General features: G+C 37.6%; 1 protein-coding gene across 1 annotated transcript in view; it reads left to right on the top strand.

Moving 5' to 3' along the window:
• The window catches only part of LOC139971520 (cornifelin homolog A-like), a 91,306-nt gene that overhangs the window by 49,747 nt on the left and 22,756 nt on the right, over positions 1 to 18,803 (top strand). The window lies entirely within an intron of this gene.

The following is an 18,803-nucleotide window of genomic DNA, read 5'->3' as shown; positions in this document are numbered from 1 at the left end:
GTCGCCCCCTGACGGACTCAAATGGACTGCTGGCGCCTTTTTCAGCTCTTTACCACTTTTTACTTATTCGCGATTATTGACTTTTTTATTGCGCTCTCATCTACTTATTGACATTTCTCACATTTTGTTGGTGTAATTTGGCGATGACACCCTATTCTTCGTTTATCTGCAAATTAGCCAGGCCCTGAAAGGGTCATATCCGGCGATCTAGGGAGTATCTTTTCTCAAAATGTGTCTGTGCGCTACGCGCCAACCAGTGGTGGCGCTCCGCTTAGATAGTGTCGAAAGCGCCCCTACAGACCATTCTCGCCCCTCCTGACCAATACCCCTAGCTCCGCCACTGCTGCCGGGCCTCCTACGCCTATGTGTGTAGTGTTCGGTTTCGGAAATATCTGCTATTTTTTCATTTCCTTCAACCAAGTTTTATAATAGCCGTTATAACAGGTTTAATATTTGTACACCAATAAATTAACTGTGTCTGAATTTTCGAAAATTTCTGACCAACATTCTGCATCACATTTCCCTCTACTCGTGCAATTTTGACCGGTCTGTTAGGGGTTTAAGGTAGTTTTTCTATATTGGTTGTCCATAGATGAAATTTTGTCCAACATTATGGGTATGTTTTGAAGTGAGTTTATTCACGAGAAATGTGAATTTTCAAATTCTGAAAAAATTAGGGGCTTAAAACCTTGAAAAGTGGGGCTGACGGGTATTGTGGGCCGCGACGTAGAATCACCTACAAAAGCAAAGAACCACAGGACATGCGATCAGGTCGAACATGACGTGTGCCGGGTTGACAATCGTCAAAAAGGTTATGGATGGAAAAAAAAAACTATTAGGAAATACTTGGTTCTCAGGCCAAAAGTGTACATCTGGTTGGTCATTTCAAGCCCGAGAAGTGCAGTTTCCGGTGATCTGGGGGGGGGGGGGTATCAAAACCAGAAATTTTCTTGTACGCTGCGCGCCAACCGATGGTGGCGCTCCGCTTAGATAGTAATTCACGCCCCCCGGGTTAGAAAATCCTGGATACGCGCCTGACTACCGTTACCGAATTGTCCCAACTGGGTGGCTCCATCCTCAGCGCACTAAATATTCATATATCATAGGGGGGTTAACACTTATGTATTTCTCTATCAAGCTCCATCCTGAACGCACATTAAACCCCACCCACATTATTTAAACCACGCCTATATCTCCAGTCTCAGCACACTCCTTATGTCACTCAAAGGTTTCCCCCGCCTTTATATGTTAATTTCACCTCTCGCGCGCACTTCAAAAAGTGGCAGACGACCAACTGTTCAACGCACAACCAATTAGCCTAACGGTACACTTCATCGCTCGCTGCTGTACAAACCATATACAGTATCATTAGACCTACGATGTGAAGAGGCCTAAGTTAGATAATAATCTTTGCTAGTTACGAGCTTCGCTTTACCTGGGGATACGCAGAAGTTGGACAAATATCATCCAGCAAGCCCCATACGAAAAGTCCAGATGTTAAGAGGTTGTACTGTAAGTACAAGGCCTAAGTAGTACAATTCAACTCGGTGGGTTACAATTAATAACATAGCCTAGGCCTAGCCTATGCCAGGCTAAGTTAAGTTTAATTAGTCTTACTCTTAGTAACAGAAAACTAATACTGAAATCAAATTTATGCTAGCCTATTACTACTACTAGTAGAGGCCGGCCCCCTATCAACAGCATGGCTTTTGTCAAAAAAGGTCTTGTCTCACTAATATCCTTGAGTTTATGGAAGATGTAACAAGCTCACTAAATAGGCAGATGTCTGTAGATGTTGTGTTCCTGGATTTCCAGAAGGCCTTTGATAAAGTTCCCCACCAGCGTCTTTTACTTAGGCTGAAGAGCATGGGTGTCATAGGGAATTTACTGTCTTGGATCGGGAATTGGCTTGGTAATAGGGAACAGAGGGTGGTAATTAATGGCTGTGCTTCTTCTTGGCAGAACGTTACTAGTGGGGTTCCACAAGGGTCTGTATTAGGTCCCCTGTTGTTTGTTGCCTATATAAATGACATCGACGGAGATATTTTGTGTACAGCTAAGAAGTTTGCTGATGACACCAAATTGTATTCTGAGGTCTCTTCCAAAAGCGATTCTGAGAAATTTCAAGCGGATTTAGATAAGATTTTTTCCTGGTCTCAGGGGTGGCAAATGCTTTTTAATATTGATAAATGTAAGGTAATGCACATTGGTAGTAGTAACCAAAAGTTTACATACAATCTAAATGGTGTGGAGTTACAGGAGGTCTCTGTTGAAAGAGACCTAGGTATCTACATTGACTCGTCTCTGCAACCTTCCAAACATTGTCTTGAAGCTGCTAAAAGAGGTAATAGGGTTTTAGGTATGATCAAGAGGAACTTCAGTTTTCTGAAAGAGGACATCGTAGTTAGGCTTTATAAGCAGTTGGTTAGGCCTCATCTGGAGTATGCTGTGCAGGCTTGGAACCCTTATTTTGCTAAGGATAAGGAAGTACTTGAAAAGGTCCAGAGGAGGGCTACTAGGATGATTAGTTCCTTAAAGAGGGTTCCTTATTATAGGCGGTTACAACTGTTGAATCTCACCACACTGGAGCTTCGGAGGTTACGTGGGGACTTGATCCAGGTTTTCAAGATTGTGTATGGTTTCGACAATTTATCCTTTACCGACTTTTTCATGTTTGCAAACAGTAGTTGTACTAAAGGTCATTGTCTTAAACTTCAAAAGTCGCATAGTAGGATTAATATTCGGCATAACTTTTTTTCTAATAGGGTTGTGAATGAGTGGAATAGTTTGCCTGAGAAAGTTGTACTTGCAAGTAGTGTCAATGGGTTTAAGAATGCTTTGGACAAGCACTTTAAGCATTGTAATCGGGTCTGAGTGTTTGTGTCTTCAGTTTTTTTCCCTCTCTTTATAGGGTCCTTGATGGGGACTTAAGTGTCCCTCCTGATCCTTTTTTCTACTAAACTAAACAATACTACTTTCATTTCTCCAGTGAGTCCAGTCCCGAGATTAGGCTTATGAAATATGATAATAGTCCCAACTTCCCCAATGTTATGTTATATTGTGTCAGACTTAGCTTTACGTTTTTGGTAAAACTAGTCATCAACTACTGTATTGCTATTGTCATACTCATACTGGGCCACTTATGTTACGTTAGGGCCTACCTTGATTAGGACAGGATTGTGCACTCCATTTCACAGCCCACAAGGGCTGTGAAAATTTTTCCACTATTTAATAAATGGCACAACAGGTGGTTTAAGGCTATATTCACTGGTTTCCAAATTTTCAAGTGTGATCAGAGCTAGCACAATGTAAAGCACTGCAATAATGCTTAGGCCTATAGGCCTATGTGAAGTCCAATTTGAAATTGGTTGTTCTCAGAGCCAATACCCAAATTAACCATGTGTATCACTTCTGATGAAGATGGATTTATTTTGGCCTTACTGCCAAGGTGAATGTGCTGCTGCAATTATCATCATCAAATAAAGATATCAACTTAATCGGCACTTGGTGTTTTCAAGAGTTTCTTAATAATCATTAATTACTCTTACCACAGTGGTGGAACCGTTGATATTTCTGAGGACTCACCTACAGTAAAGTAGTAATAATGTATTTAAATTTACATTGCACCTTTCTTTCCCATTAGAGTGTGTGCAAATTTTTATAGGCTCTATGTATTTTACCACACACCAGTTTTTTTTTATATCATAGATAGAAAGATAATTATCAGTTGTAGATATCCTGCAACAAAAATGTTGATGAAGGTAATGTTATGTTACCTTCACTTTGAGACCTTCACAGCCAGCGGTGTAGATCTTCACTTATTGGTGGTAAATGGAGTACTGGCAGTGGCGGACCGGCCACACAGGCATTTGGGCAATGCCCGGTGGGCTGGGGAACCTGGTAGAAATTACAGCCCATTTTCACACTTAGCTAACAGAATACAGATGGGCTGTGTCAAAAAATATTTTTTAACTTTGGGAATCAGCTCATGAAAAATTATTTTTTGGTCATTTTAAAAGGATTATTGTAACCTACAAAACTGAGAAATATAGCACCATTTTGCAACTTCAAAAACCTTTCAATGGGGAGGGTTTCCCCCTCCCCTTAGACCCCTCCCCAGGAAAGCAATCACTATGTATTCAGCATATCAATAAATAATGGGCCTGTCTAGGTGGAAAATGCCCGGGAGGAAGGGGGGGGGGGTTAAGACCCAGTCCGCCCCTGAGTACTGGCATACTGTACCTTGGGATACATGCAGCACTTGATGTGGCAACAGAGTTTAGATATATTCGTGCAGTTCGAAGACATTTTGTATGGAAAGCAGTGTTCAAATTTACACATGCATCAATCCCCCTTCCTTGGCACGATGTGTTGAATTTAACTTAACCAATTTCTGCTCTCCTTTATATGTGTACCCCGTAGAATCATGGATGATGACCTGCAGCTGTTCACATGTTCTTTGTGTGATGTCACCACTCTGACAAGAGCGTCTCTACTTTGGCATAATCGATGCTGTCATTTGCAACCATCAACTGCATATCAAGGTACTGATTGTTAGTTATTTTCACTCTTTAACATTGAGTTATTGAAATTGAATGTGTCTTGAGTATATTACAGTAAGTAGAATTACACATACAATTTTAATAGGTGAACCATACAGTAGGATCACTAATGATCCATTCTCTGTGGCGGGTGTCCCAGTCAGAGCCACAGTACCTTGCACAAAGGATTTTAAACCAGGTCTCACACTCCAATTACATTTGATACAACCAAGAAGCAGAGAGAGGGGAATTTCCAGAGAGTTGGCTGTTAATACAATTGAGCAATGAAAATACAATTAGGGCAGATTTATGACTGTACAGGTCAATAACATATCAGTAGATTGTCCACAATGGTGAAATTATTTTATGATTTTCACATGCTTTGTCACCTCCCACAGAGAAAACGTGCAGAGAGTCGAAGTTAATTTAGTAATAAAGAAGGAAAAATTTGTTTTGTTGAACATGTTGGTAAGAACAAGTTTGCTTGTGTAAAGCATCAATGATGTTCAAAACTTGTTACAATTGTTCATTAATGAAATGTTGGGAGTCAAGAAAGAAACACATACTGACTTTAATGCATTGGATACTTTATTTGCTTAATGTAAGGAACCGAAAAAGGTGTAGCTGGTTTGATGAAAGTAAAAGCTGTAAGTTATCTGGTTACTCCTCAAGTTGTATCAGTTATGCCATAACAATCTGTTCTGGTGATGTAGCTTATCCTACAGGTGGTTCAATTCCACTGGCAGATCATTGACTGAGGCTTTCTGTATACTTCAAAGGGCAGTTTAACCTGTGTTAACAATTTTGTTGCTTTATTAAGAACATTATTCACTAGCTACTTTTAAAATTCAAAATGTTATTGAAGCTTTCATATCTCTTGTGGATAACTTATTAAGCACAACACTGCAAAAATCAAATAAAATTATGTTGAAAGGTCAATAACGTATGATCTCACGAAGGTTATGACGTTGGTCTTCATTCAGGAACTACATTAACCCTCCTCTGTAACAGATCCATTACAATGGAAACCGCCTCTTGGTTCAAATATAAGATAATGTATTTTTATTTAATTTCTTAAAATCAGTACTCACTGTTTTCATGTCTCTTAGTAGTCGGAGAAACTGTCTCTAATTACAGTATATATGCTATAGTTGAGGTCACTACAGCAAATCTTTAAACTCTGCAGTGTTACATGGACAGAGGCGTGGTTTGGGGTGGGTTGAGCGGGATTAGTTTGAATGACCAGAGCCTGCTTTTCTCTCTAAAGCTATTGCTTAATTATATTAATAAAGTTCAGTAGCAAAGTGCTAAGAACCTACAGTAAGCAACATTGGCAATGTTGCCATCAATAGTTATTTGGGAAGTATGAAGTAGATTGTTCATTTGATTCCAGAGTTATCGATAAATGGAGGGGAAAAAATAGTTATTTTGGTTTCCATTACAATATTATTTTGCATGAAAAATGAAACTGGGCCATATGTTATACTGGACACTCCTGCTGCAATGGTCACCCTTACATGTGTAGTTTTGTACGTAACGTGAATGCGTGAACCATGACTTTCATGCAAGTTGAACTGAAGATTATTTTTTCACATGAACTATTTTTCACAAGCCAAGGCTAATCTTTCCTTGTTCACTAATAGATAATTTATCCCCTTTAGAAGTGCCAACTGGATGACAAATTAATGTTTAAGGAGCTAAAAAATATGTGGATGTACATGTATCTTGCCCATTTTATTGGTTTTGATGATAATCCAAACCTTTGCATTCATGATGGCGTATGTGTGCGTATTTGTGTGTGCGTTTTTGATGGCCAGCTTGTAAGCACAGTATATATCTGAAGAAGGGAAGGTTGAACCAATTTCATATTGAGTGTGTGAAAGTACCACATTAAATACAAGAAGCCTATTGTTTCTTATGGAGGTCCAAGGTCATTTGGGGTCACCAGGGGTCAAATTGTGAAAATCTTGTGAACATGATATCTCAATAAGAGAAGCTTGGGCAGATCTCATTTCAGGACAGCATGTGTCATTGTGAATGTTTGGTTGTCACATCACACTGCTTTTCACTATATTACTCAGATCAAGTATGTTGTACACCCTCACTATACCCTCAGAACACAAAATTGGATAACTTGTATGAATGAAACTAATTATGTTTGACAGTTTCATATGATTGAAAGAACATATAAAGGAATTAGGAAAAGGTGTATGCGTGTCCCTTTAACTCAGTTATATTTCTCTTACACTGAAATATATACAGTTATAAAATCAAAAGTAAAAATCATGGTACTGTTAATGTAGTCACTTTTCAATCATGTACGTCAAGGTTACTTCATCACAAGCCTTGCACTGAGTGACTTGAGAATTGGGCTCAATGACTTGGGACTTGCCTTTATAAAGAGCTTGTTGACACCTCTGCCTATGAGTACTGTTTCGACCAAAAGAAACGGTAAACACTCATAGATAAACTTAAGAAAATCCAAAATGCTGCTGCCAGACTTGTAACAGGTATATACTTCCAAATATGATCATATAAAACCCGTCTACATAACTTGCATTGGCTTCCAGTTAGAGATCGAATATCTTATAAGATTTTTTACTCACTTTTAAATGTATTTACAATATTGCACCGCAGTACCTTTGTGATTTAATTTTATACACTCCCTTTAGACCGTTGCGTTCCTCGTCCCGTCTGCTTTTAACTGTCCCTAACATAAGAACTGCAAAATTTGGACCGAGATCTTTTAGCTATGCTTCACCAGTTTTATGGAATTCACTCCCTGAGGTTTTAAGAAAAATTGAATAACCCTTTTCAAATCAAACTTAAGACTCATTTATACTTCAAAGCTTATAATATCTGAATTCTTTTATGTATTATTATTTCTGTGGTTTGTCCATGGTTTTATATTATTCTTATTATATTCTTACATATTATTGTTTTATTCTTCATTGTGTAAACTGCATATGAATATATATATTTTATAGTATTTGCGCTGTATAAGGAACCATAATAATAATTATAGTAAACTTGTACTGATGTGACTACCTAATCATCCGTGACCAAACAAAAGAGAAATAGGTTGTTACTATATAAACATGCTACCTTAGTGCAGGGCGAGATGGCGAATAAGGAGACTATAGGTGAAGTTGAATGGCAATAACATAAATGATTGATATTGTGATATATGAGCAAGTTATATATATTACCAATATGTTATGATGAACATTTACACTGAACAACACTATCACAAGTTTTAAATTAATGTGTACATATCATCTTTTCAGATTCTACAGTCAGTTCCAAAGAAGAATTTGGTGAAAAATGTGCTGTTGCTAAAGACGATTGCTTCCTGTGCCAATTCAGTGATGGGAGGCCCTCAAGACAAAAAAGACACATGTTGTGTCACTGGATGAGTAAAAGTAATGTAATTTTCAATGGTATTACCTGTTTCCTATGTAAGAAAAATCACAACCAATCAAATACTGCTTCACCAAATATTCATCATTTTCATTGCTTCATTTGTGACAAGACAATTCAAAGAAGAATAGACTTTGAGAAACATTTGTGTAAGTGCTGGAAAGAGTTTGGGTACCCAGCAATCATAGAACATGCAAGACAAAACACTTTCTCCGAAGTCAAAAACTCAGAGATAAGAGAAAGTACTGATAATTCTCCTAAACAATGTAATGAACACATGCCAACGATACAACACACACAGACAAAACGATCTCAAGTGCAATCCGAGGACATCCTTGAACCGAAATGGAACCAAAACAAAAAAGAAACTGAAGAAGTCAAAGAACCCAAGAAGACAGTCAGAAACATCCAAGAAATTATATCATGTGATATTTGCCAAGGTAAAATTCAACGATGTAGTCTCAATCGCCACTTGCGTACCAAACACAACACTGACACCACTATCTATGGAATTTGTGTAGACAGTGCATCTGCACTATATATGGTGCGTAAAACAACCAAGGGATTAAACTTCCCCTGCCATGTCCAAAAACAAGCATGTGGTACTGAGAACGCGTTGAGGTGCGAGTTAAACGACTGCATCAGTGCAGCAGAAGTTGCTTTCAGATCTGGTTACCAGTCCTTTGAATGTCAACATCTAGAAAGAGCTTCCAAAAGTCTACCGGAACCATCACCACTTTGCCTTGAAGACGACTCGTTAATGTTGCTGTCCAGTACAGGAAAATACAAACTTTTTACAGATTCATCAGTCAAGGAAGCCATCAAATTGAGAGACAATGCCACAAGAAGTCATTGTCAACCAGTCATTCAGTTCCCTTGTCAACCCCGAGATAGATTCCAACATTTTTCAGTTTATGAAGGGCATGTGCACAATTATTGTCGTCTCAAGCGATGCGTTGTCTCAGTAAATACGTGTGATCATACACTAGACTGTTCCTGTTGTCGACGTAAGCAGTCCTGTTTACACAAGTGTATGGTGTTATGGTTCCTAATGCAAAAAGGATCAGGTGAACTGCCTATATTCAGTGATGTAGCTCAAGATGATGAAACCAACATTCCAGATTTTGAAGATGAGAATGTATCTCTACCTTTGGGTATTTCAAAAGTTGTGTACCCCCCTGATGATGAGGATCTGGTCAAACGGATGACTTCATATTTACTTCAAAAGAAGAAGTGTCCACATCCACTACCTGCAGATTTAAAGAGAAGAGAAAACATTCCACAGCTTTTTGTACCATCCGAAACAATTTGTCAGTTTTGTAATGTGCCTTTGACACAACCACTTCTTGTCACAAATAAGGCAAAAGTTTTTACACTACGTGGACTTAAGTTAAATGTATCAACCTATGTGAAGTTGTGCTCTAAATGCAACTTACCTTACAGATATCAAGAAACAACAGATGGCATACATAATTATAACGATTTATTTCTCTTGACGTATGAAGTTCTTGACATTTTGGAGCAAAGCATCTCCTGCCATATTGCGATTGGCAGTCAGGTAGAGTGTCTTAATAAAGCTCTAAACATTAATCTAAATTCTGCGACTGTACTAGGGGCCTATTTACACTTTGCTGCCATGTGTGAAAGAAAATATGACTTTTTCTGTGTAATTTGTGGTCATCATCCACCAATACTCATCATGGATTTGGACAAAAAAGGAGCATTTCACTGCGACAACAGCCAAATGAACCTTCCTGAGGAAACTCCAGAAAGTGATGTGGTGGATGCAGATGCATTCTGGCAGAATGTTGACATGCACCAAGTTGCCAGCGGTCTTTTAAAAAGTGGAGTAAAGAATCCCTTTCCAGTCATTGCAGGATATGAAAATTGGGCTCCCTATATATCTCCACACAGCAGGAAATCTAATATAGTAAACAATACAGAGCATCAGAAGGTTTGTAGATCAACCGGCCAATTGGAAGAAGAGGCTCACAACATGTCTGAAGAACGTTTACTTGAACTGATGTATAATAGCACCACCAAAACTGTCAAAGACCTAGGGAAGGGGTTGGGCATTAACGGCATAACACGAATGTCCAAATCAGATGTCATACAGAAAATACAACAGGCAATTACAAATGATGAGTCCAAGTTCAACAAGCTGTTTACAAAAGCCTGGGGGAGTTCTGGTGGCTGGGCCTCAATCGTTTGCCCCCATGGTATTGTATATGCTGTTAAGTTTATTGTAAGGGCAGAAAGCCCTAGAGATTATGTCGATATGTTGTCAAGTATGAAGTTCCTGCCAAACATTGTTATTGTTGATATGCCACATATGGTGGTTGCACATGCTAAAAAGAGATACCCGGCTATGTTTCATCCTAATGAAGGCCGATTAGCCCCTTTCACAGAAACAAACATGAAATGGGCCAAGAAGCGGGAGCTGGTGGTAGACTTACCTTGGTTACAAAACAACATGTGCCTTTCAGATCCAAAGAATGGTCAGCACCCTGTGACAGGATCTACCGAGCACTACTGCTTATTCGACAGGCTGCATGAAAATAATTCTAAGAAAGAAGAAGAAATTTTGAGAAGAATCACACATGTGCCACAACTAAATGGTTACATCAACACACAAGTTGTTGAGCAGCTACATCAGGAGCTCAACAGGAATAATCATTTTCTCACACAAATGAATGCAGCGAGACATATTTTTATGTTTCGCAATGCTTTGGATCTCCACAATAATGAACTGAATGAAAAGAAAGCAAGCATGGTACAGCAAAAGACAGGTTACAATTTACAGTTGAATGCATTTGGGAGAGTGGAGCTTAGTAATCACATTGCAACAACCACTCAAGAGGTCAGATGTTCAAATGTTTTCCATCAGGCATTTACAGGTGATAACAACTCAGATGTAGAATCTTACAGTGGAGACATACCTTCAGTGACAGGCACAGCAGCTGCACAAGAATCAGTGTCTAATCATACATCATCATCAACCTCAGCAAGTACTTCAGCTGACCAACCAAAAGATTCTTCGACTGAAACCTCATCAAAACAACCTTCCCCATCGCATATCTCCCAGTCGCATACCAAAGACAGCTACACGTACACCGTTGAGGCCGATGAAGTATCTGTCATAGATTTGACTGGTCCAGAGGCATCTGAGCTTCCAGATGACACAAGTTATCGCAGTGTGTGGATTCCCTCACTGTATCTTACCCAAGTTGAGCTAGGAATTCTAAACAGAAAAGAGTGCTTAACAGACACAGTAATAGAAGCAGGCCAGATCCTACTTAAGAAGCAGTTCTCATATATCTGCGGTTTACAGCCACCATGCTTGTCTCAGTCGCCATATGGATTTGATGTTCAGCCAGGGGAATTTGTCCAAATAATCCACCTTCATTTCCATTGGTTGACATTGTCGACCATTGGGTGTCAACCGTCAGAGATTAACGTCTATGACAGCATGCAGTCCAACAATTATTCTCAAGTGTTGAAGAAGACAGCGGCATCATTAATGCTAAGCAAAGAGAACCAGATAAAGTTCAACATCATTAATGTTACGCAGCAGAAGGATGGCACATCATGTGGAGTTTATGCTTTGGCATTTGCATCGGCGCTGTGTCTGAAAATAGATCCATCAGAACTAATTTTTGATCATGCACGCATGTATTGCGATTTGAAAAAATGTCTTGAAATCGGACAAATGGGCTTGATTGGAGCGGATAGAAATCAAGGAAAATTGTTAAAGTAATCCGATCTTTTACTACGAAGATATTCTGTACTTGTAGATGTCCAGACGACGGAAATCTGATGATGGAGTGTATTGCTTGCAAAGAATGGTTCCATGAAGAGTGTGTTGGCCACATACCACTTGGAAATTTCATCTGCAGACTTTGCCGGAAACGTAGAGTTGATGCAAAAGAAGACATTGCTGTGAAGAAAAGAAGAAAAATTCAAGAGACCAATCAGGAACTGGACACTCTCAAGAAATAAAATTGCATACTGTCAACTAAACAGAAGATTGCAGATGTAAACATCGATCAAAGAATTGCATTTGATTCTGTTTTCTCTGACCCTTCACAAAACCTTGCTGTTCTGGCCAAGTGGAGAACTGGAGATGGGTGGTTCATCTATGCAACGATGATACCCTTGGGGTAGCATTTGTTGACTCCACTTATCCAGATGATTTTGATTACATTTTTCTGAATGGGGCATCTCTGACTGATAACAAACACATGTACAAAATAATTGTTCACAAGATAGTCCATGCATTTGTGGTGATGAATGGATATTTCAATACTACTGCATATGGCAAGCAGTTTTAATGATTTGTAGCTTGCAAGAAACTTCCACTTGATATGACAGACACAATATTGGACCCCACAATAGTTCTAGGTGCGACCTAAAATGAGGATTGATAGTATCAGTAAGAGGATCAGAACCTTCACTAACATTGGCCACACTTAGTGATGTTGCTGAGGCTTGTTACCCTAGACCATACAGTATGTTGTGTATTGGTTAGATTGATACAGTAGGTCTGGGAGGAGTGATGGGGGGGGGGAGGAAATTATTGGTAGTACATTTGTCACAGCGGTATGTGAACAAGAAAATAAAGGCACAAACAAGTAGTTGAATTTAATGCAGAGTATATTGTATCTTCCTTGGCTGGATATATGCTACTAAATATAAATGGTGAAAGTTGCATCTTATATACTCTTTTACAATGGATTACAAGAGGATGGGACAGGATGTTATTCTGTCTACATAAACAGTGGTTAAGCTAGTGTGAAGCTAACCACACATCCTGCTGAAGATTACATAATAAAAGGTGCACAAACAGGTGTAGGGTTTTGCTTGTAGAAAGTTACACTGGAGGTTACAGTGTGGATGATCTCCTGTGATAACAGTAAAATGCTCTCTGTTATACATATGAGTCTTGTTTGAAATGGACCGTGATGCCATTTGGGAGGTATATAGCCTAGCTAGTACCCAGTAGTGATACAAATATAAGAAATAGTACGCTATATGAAAGACAAATGAGTGATTGTAGAATGACCAAAGCAGCACAGATTTAAAACCTGATGTTTACTATGAAGTGTTCAAAATGTTAAATACCCTCAAATGGATCAAAGTTGGACATCCTGTACCATGGCTAATATAAGTGTTCTTGCAGCAAATCATTGTACTTGAAGGGGTAACATATTCATGTAATCACAGTATCTGCCCATACAAGAAAGTCCTGCAGGAATCCTATAGGATTCCTGTATATGGAACAGGATTCCTTACAAATGGAGATTGAACTATACACCACTAAGTGTTAGAAACTTGATTTATTCATTGTAAAGCAGGATTCCTTTACAAAAATGCATGATTCTTGAATTCACTATAAAAACTCTACCTTCACATGCAAGCAGAAATCCTTCAGCCGCAGTCTGGAATCCTTCATACACATGCAGGATTCTTTCATTGACGTACAAGAATCCTTCATATGCATGCAGGATTCCATGATGCATGTACAGGAATCCTTCATAAGCATGCAGGATTCCTTTATTTATGTACACGAGTCCTTCATATGCATGCAGGGTTCCTTAATACACATACAAGAATCCTTCGTACAAATGTAAGAATCCTTCATTAACCTACAAGAATCCTTCACTCAGCCTATACACATGCAGGAATCCTTCATACACATATAGGGATCCTTTATACTCATGATTTTTAAAAGACTGTGCAAGATATTTTACATGATTGTACAGGATTCTGGAGTCAATATGCAGGGAAATTAACAGGATTGTGCAGGATTTTTTAAAAGTGTATGCAAGATAATTTACAGGATCGTACAGGACTTTTAAAAGTTTATGCCCAAATATTACAAGATTTTTACATGAATTTTAAAAAGCTATGCAAGACAATGTACAGCATTGCACAGGATTATTAAAAGATTTGAAAGATATACAGGATAGTAAAGGACTTTTAAAAGACTATGCTTGATAATATACAGGATTGTACAGGGCTTTTGAAAGATTATTCAAGATAATTTACAGGATTGTACAGGACTTTTGAAAGACTATGCAAGATAATTTACAGGATATAACAGGACTTTTGAGAGACTATGCAAGATACTTTACAGGATTGTAAAGGACTTTTAAAAGTATATGCAAACAAATTACAAGATTTTACATGAATTTTAAAAGTACAGGACTTTTTGTCATGCATAATCTTTGAATAGTCCTGTACAATCCTGCAAATAATCATGCATAGTCCTTTAAAAATCCTGCAAATTTTTCCTGTAGGAGTCCTTCATAAATCCTGCAGGATGTGGCCAAATCCTGGCATAAATCCTGCAAAAAATCCCACAGGATCCTGCCGGATTTTATGCAGGACTTTTTTGTATGGGTGACTGAGTTGCAGGCAGGAAGCAAAATTCACTGAAGGAATTAACAGCTAGGTCATGTATTAATTAATAAGAGTAAGGCAAAGTGCATGAAAGGATTTTAACAGATTTTACCAAAAAGATCTAGCCATGGGAGTACAGTGGGCTACATTTAAATCTCAGCTAAATCAAGACTAATTAACATTTCTACCTTAAAGGGGAACGGGGTGGTAGAAGGAATGAAGGTGAGTGAACTTTTGGCTGTACAATTGAGGGACTCCATTATTTTCTCTCTATTTGGCCACCCTAGTTGTAGTAGTACTGAAAAGTACCACTAGTACTGTAGTGTAGGTTGGCTATCACTCTGTAAATGTAATCAGCTTGCCTGCATGAGTCATTCAATGTATTTTGAATAAAGTTAGTCCAAATTTAGTACTATCCATACAACAAAACGTGATATACATTGATTACCGGGGCTTAGCAGGCTTCGTGAAACTACACACCACACACTTCTATATAAGGCCAAGAGTAGCTAATCGTTGGTAGCCGCAAAATAACCTGAAGTACGAATAAATAGCTGAAGTTGTGACGATAGGACCCCTACAGAATCCATTTTAACCCCGAAAAACACTCTAAATGTGCATACATGCAGCTGAAATAAATACATAGTGTATTTAATAGACTTGAATATAAATATGTAGTCCATTTAGGGTCATACATTATCTCAATAATTGTTAAAAAAAAGCTCTAAGTTGGTCATAAGTCGCATTTTTTATGATTCCATACTAAAATGCCGTATTGAGTTGCCCTGAGGTGGAGCTGGGTTTTAACCCCGAAAAACACCCTAAATGTGTATCAATGAAGCTGAAATAAATACATGATGTATTTAACAGACTCGACAAAAAATATGTAGTCCATTTAGGGTCATACATTATCTCAATAATTGTTAAAAAAAGCTTAAAGTTAGTCAAATGTCGCATTTTTTATGATTCCACACTAAAATGCCGTATTGAGCTGCCCTGAGGTGGAGATGGGTTTTAACCCCGAAAAACACTCTAAATGTGCATACATGCAGCTGAAATAAATACATAGTGTATTTAATAGACTTGAAAATAAATATGTAGTCCATTTAGGGTCATACATTATCTCAATAATTGTTAAAAAAAAGCTTAAAGTTGGTCAAATGTCGCAATTTTTATGATTCCATACTAAAATGCCGTATTGAGTTGCCCTGAGGTGGAGCTGGGTTTTAACCCCGAAAAACACCCTAAATGTGTATCAATGAAGCTGAAATAAATACATGATGTATTTAACAGACTCGACAATAAATATGTAGTCCATTTAGGGTCATACATTATCTAAATAATTGTTAAAAAAAGCTTAAAGTTGGTCAAATGTCGCAATTTTTATGATTCCATACTAAAATGCCGTATTGAGCTGCCCTGAGGTGGAGCTGGGTTTTAACCCCGAAAAACACTCTAAATGTGCATCAATGAAGCTGAAATAAATACATGATGTATTTAACAGACTCGACAATAAATATGTAGTCTATTTGGGGTCATACATTATCTCAATAATTGTTAAAAAAAGCTTAAAGTTGGTCAAATGTCGCAATTTTTATGATTCCATACTAAAATGCCGTATTGAGCTGTCCTGGGTTGGAGCTGGGTTTTAACCCCGAAAAACACCCTAAATGTGCATCAATGAAGCTGAAATAAATACATGATGTATTTAACAGACTCGACAATAAATATGTAGTCCATTTAGGGTCATACATTATCTCAATAATTGTTAAAAAAGCTTAAAGTTGGTCAAATGTCGCATTTTTTATGATTCCACACTAAAATGACGTATTGAGCTGCCCTGAGGTGGAGCTGGGTTTTAACCCCGAAAAACACTCTAAATGTGCATACATGCAGCTGAAATAAATACATATAGTGTATTTAATAGACTTGAAAATAAATATGTAGTCCATTTAGGGTCATACATTATCTCAATAATTGTTAAAAAAAGCTTAAAGTTAGTCAAATGTCGCATTTTTTATGATTCCACACTAAAATGACGTATTGAGCTGCCCTGAGGTGGAGATGGGTTTTAACCCCGAAAAACACCCTAAATGTGTATCAATGAAGCTGAAATAAATACATGATGTATTTAACAGACTCGACAAAAAATATGTAGTCCATTTAGGGTCATACATTATCTCAATAATTGTTAAAAAAAGCTTAAAGTTAGTCAAATGTCGCATTTTTTATGATTCCACACTAAAATGCCGTATTGAGCTGCCCTGAGGTGGAGCTGGGTTTTAACCCCGAAAAACACTCTAAATGTGCATACATGCAGCTGAAATAAATACATAGTGTATTTAACAGACTCGACAATAAATATGTAGTCTATTTGGGGTCATACATTATCTCAATAATTGTTAAAAAAAGCTTAAAGTTGGTCAAATGTCGCAATTTTTATGATTCCATACTAAAATGCCGTATTGAGCTGTCCTGGGGTGGAGCTGGGTTTTAACCCCGAAAAACACCCTAAATGTGCATCAATGAAGCTGAAATAAATACATGATGTATTTAACAGACTCGACAATAAATATGTAGTCCATTTAGGGTCATACATTATCTCAATAATTGTTAAAAAAGCTTAAAGTTGGTCAAATGTCGCATTTTTTATGATTCCACACTAAAATGACGTATTGAGCTGCCCTGAGGTGGAGCTGGGTTTTAACCCCGAAAAACACTCTAAATGTGCATACATGCAGCTGAAATAAATACATATAGTGTATTTAATAGACTTGAAAATAAATATGTAGTCCATTTAGGGTCATACATTATCTCAATAATTGTTAAAAAAAGCTTAAAGTTAGTCAAATGTCGCATTTTTTATGATTCCACACTAAAATGACGTATTGAGCTGCCCTGAGGTGGAGATGGGTTTTAACCCCGAAAAACACCCTAAATGTGTATCAATGAAGCTGAAATAAATACATGATGTATTTAACAGACTCGACAAAAAATATGTAGTCCATTTAGGGTCATACATTATCTCAATAATTGTTAAAAAAAGCTTAAAGTTAGTCAAATGTCGCATTTTTTATGATTCCACACTAAAATGCCGTATTGAGCTGCCCTGAGGTGGAGCTGGGTTTTAACCCCGAAAAACACTCTAAATGTGCATACATGCAGCTGAAATAAATACATAGTGTATTTAATAGACTTGAAAATAAATATGTAGTCCATTTAGGGTCATACATTATCTCAATAATTGTTAAAAAAAAGCTTAAAGTTGGTCAAATGTCGCAATTTTTATGATTCCACACTAAAATGACGTATTGAGTTGCCCTGAGGTGGAGCTGGGTTTTAACCCCGAAAAACACCCTAAATGTGTATCAATGAAGCTGAAATAAATACATGATGTATTTAACAGACTCGACAATAAATATGTAGTCCATTTAGGGTCATACATTATCTCAATAATTGTTAAAAAAAGCTTAAAGTTGGTCAAATGTCGCAATTTTTATGATTCCATACTAAAATGCCGTATTGAGCTGCCCTGAGGTGGAGCTGGGTTTTAACCCCGAAAAACACTCTAAATGTGCATCAATGAAGCTGAAATAAATACATGATGTATTTAACAGACTCGACAATAAATATGTAGTCTATTTGGGGTCATACATTATCTCAATAATTGTTAAAAAAAGCTTAAAGTTGGTCAAATGTCGCAATTTTTATGATTCCATACTAAAATGCCGTATTGAGCTGCCCTGAGGTGGAGCTGGGTTTTAACCCCGAAAAACACCCTAAATGTGCATCAATGAAGCTGAAATAAATACATGATGTATTTAACAGACTCGACAATAAATATGTAGTCCATTTAGGGTCATACATTATCTCAATAATTGTTAAAAAAGCTTAAAGTTGGTCAAATGTCGCATTTTTTATGATTCCACACTAAAATGACGTATTGAGCTGCCCTGAGGTGGAGCTGGGTTTTAACCCCGAAAAACACTCTAAATGTGCATACATGCAGCTGAAATAAATACATATAGTGTATTTAATAGACTTGAAAATAAATATGTAGTCCATTTAGGGTCATACATTATCTCAATAATTGTTAAAAAAAGCTTAAAGTTAGTCAAATGTCGCATTTTTTATGATTCCACACTAAAATGACGTATTGAGCTGCCCTGAGGTGGAGCTGGGTTTTAACCCCGAAAAACACCCTAAATGTGTATCAATGAAGCTGAAATAAATACATGATGTATTTAACAGACTCGACAATAAATATGTAGTCCATTTAGGGTCATACATTATCTCAATAATTGTTAAAAAAAGCTTAAAGTTGGTCATAAGTCACATTTTTATGATTCCATACTAAAATGCCGTATTGAGCTGCCCTGAGGTGGAGCTGGGTTTTAACCCCGAAAAACACCCTAAATGTGCATACATGCAGCTGAAATA

This window comes from Apostichopus japonicus, chromosome 8, assembly GCF_037975245.1.
Source record: "Apostichopus japonicus isolate 1M-3 chromosome 8, ASM3797524v1, whole genome shotgun sequence".
Classification (NCBI taxonomy): Eukaryota; Metazoa; Echinodermata; class Holothuroidea; order Aspidochirotida; family Stichopodidae; genus Apostichopus; species Apostichopus japonicus.
This window is presented reverse-complemented; position numbering and strand designations above follow the sequence as displayed.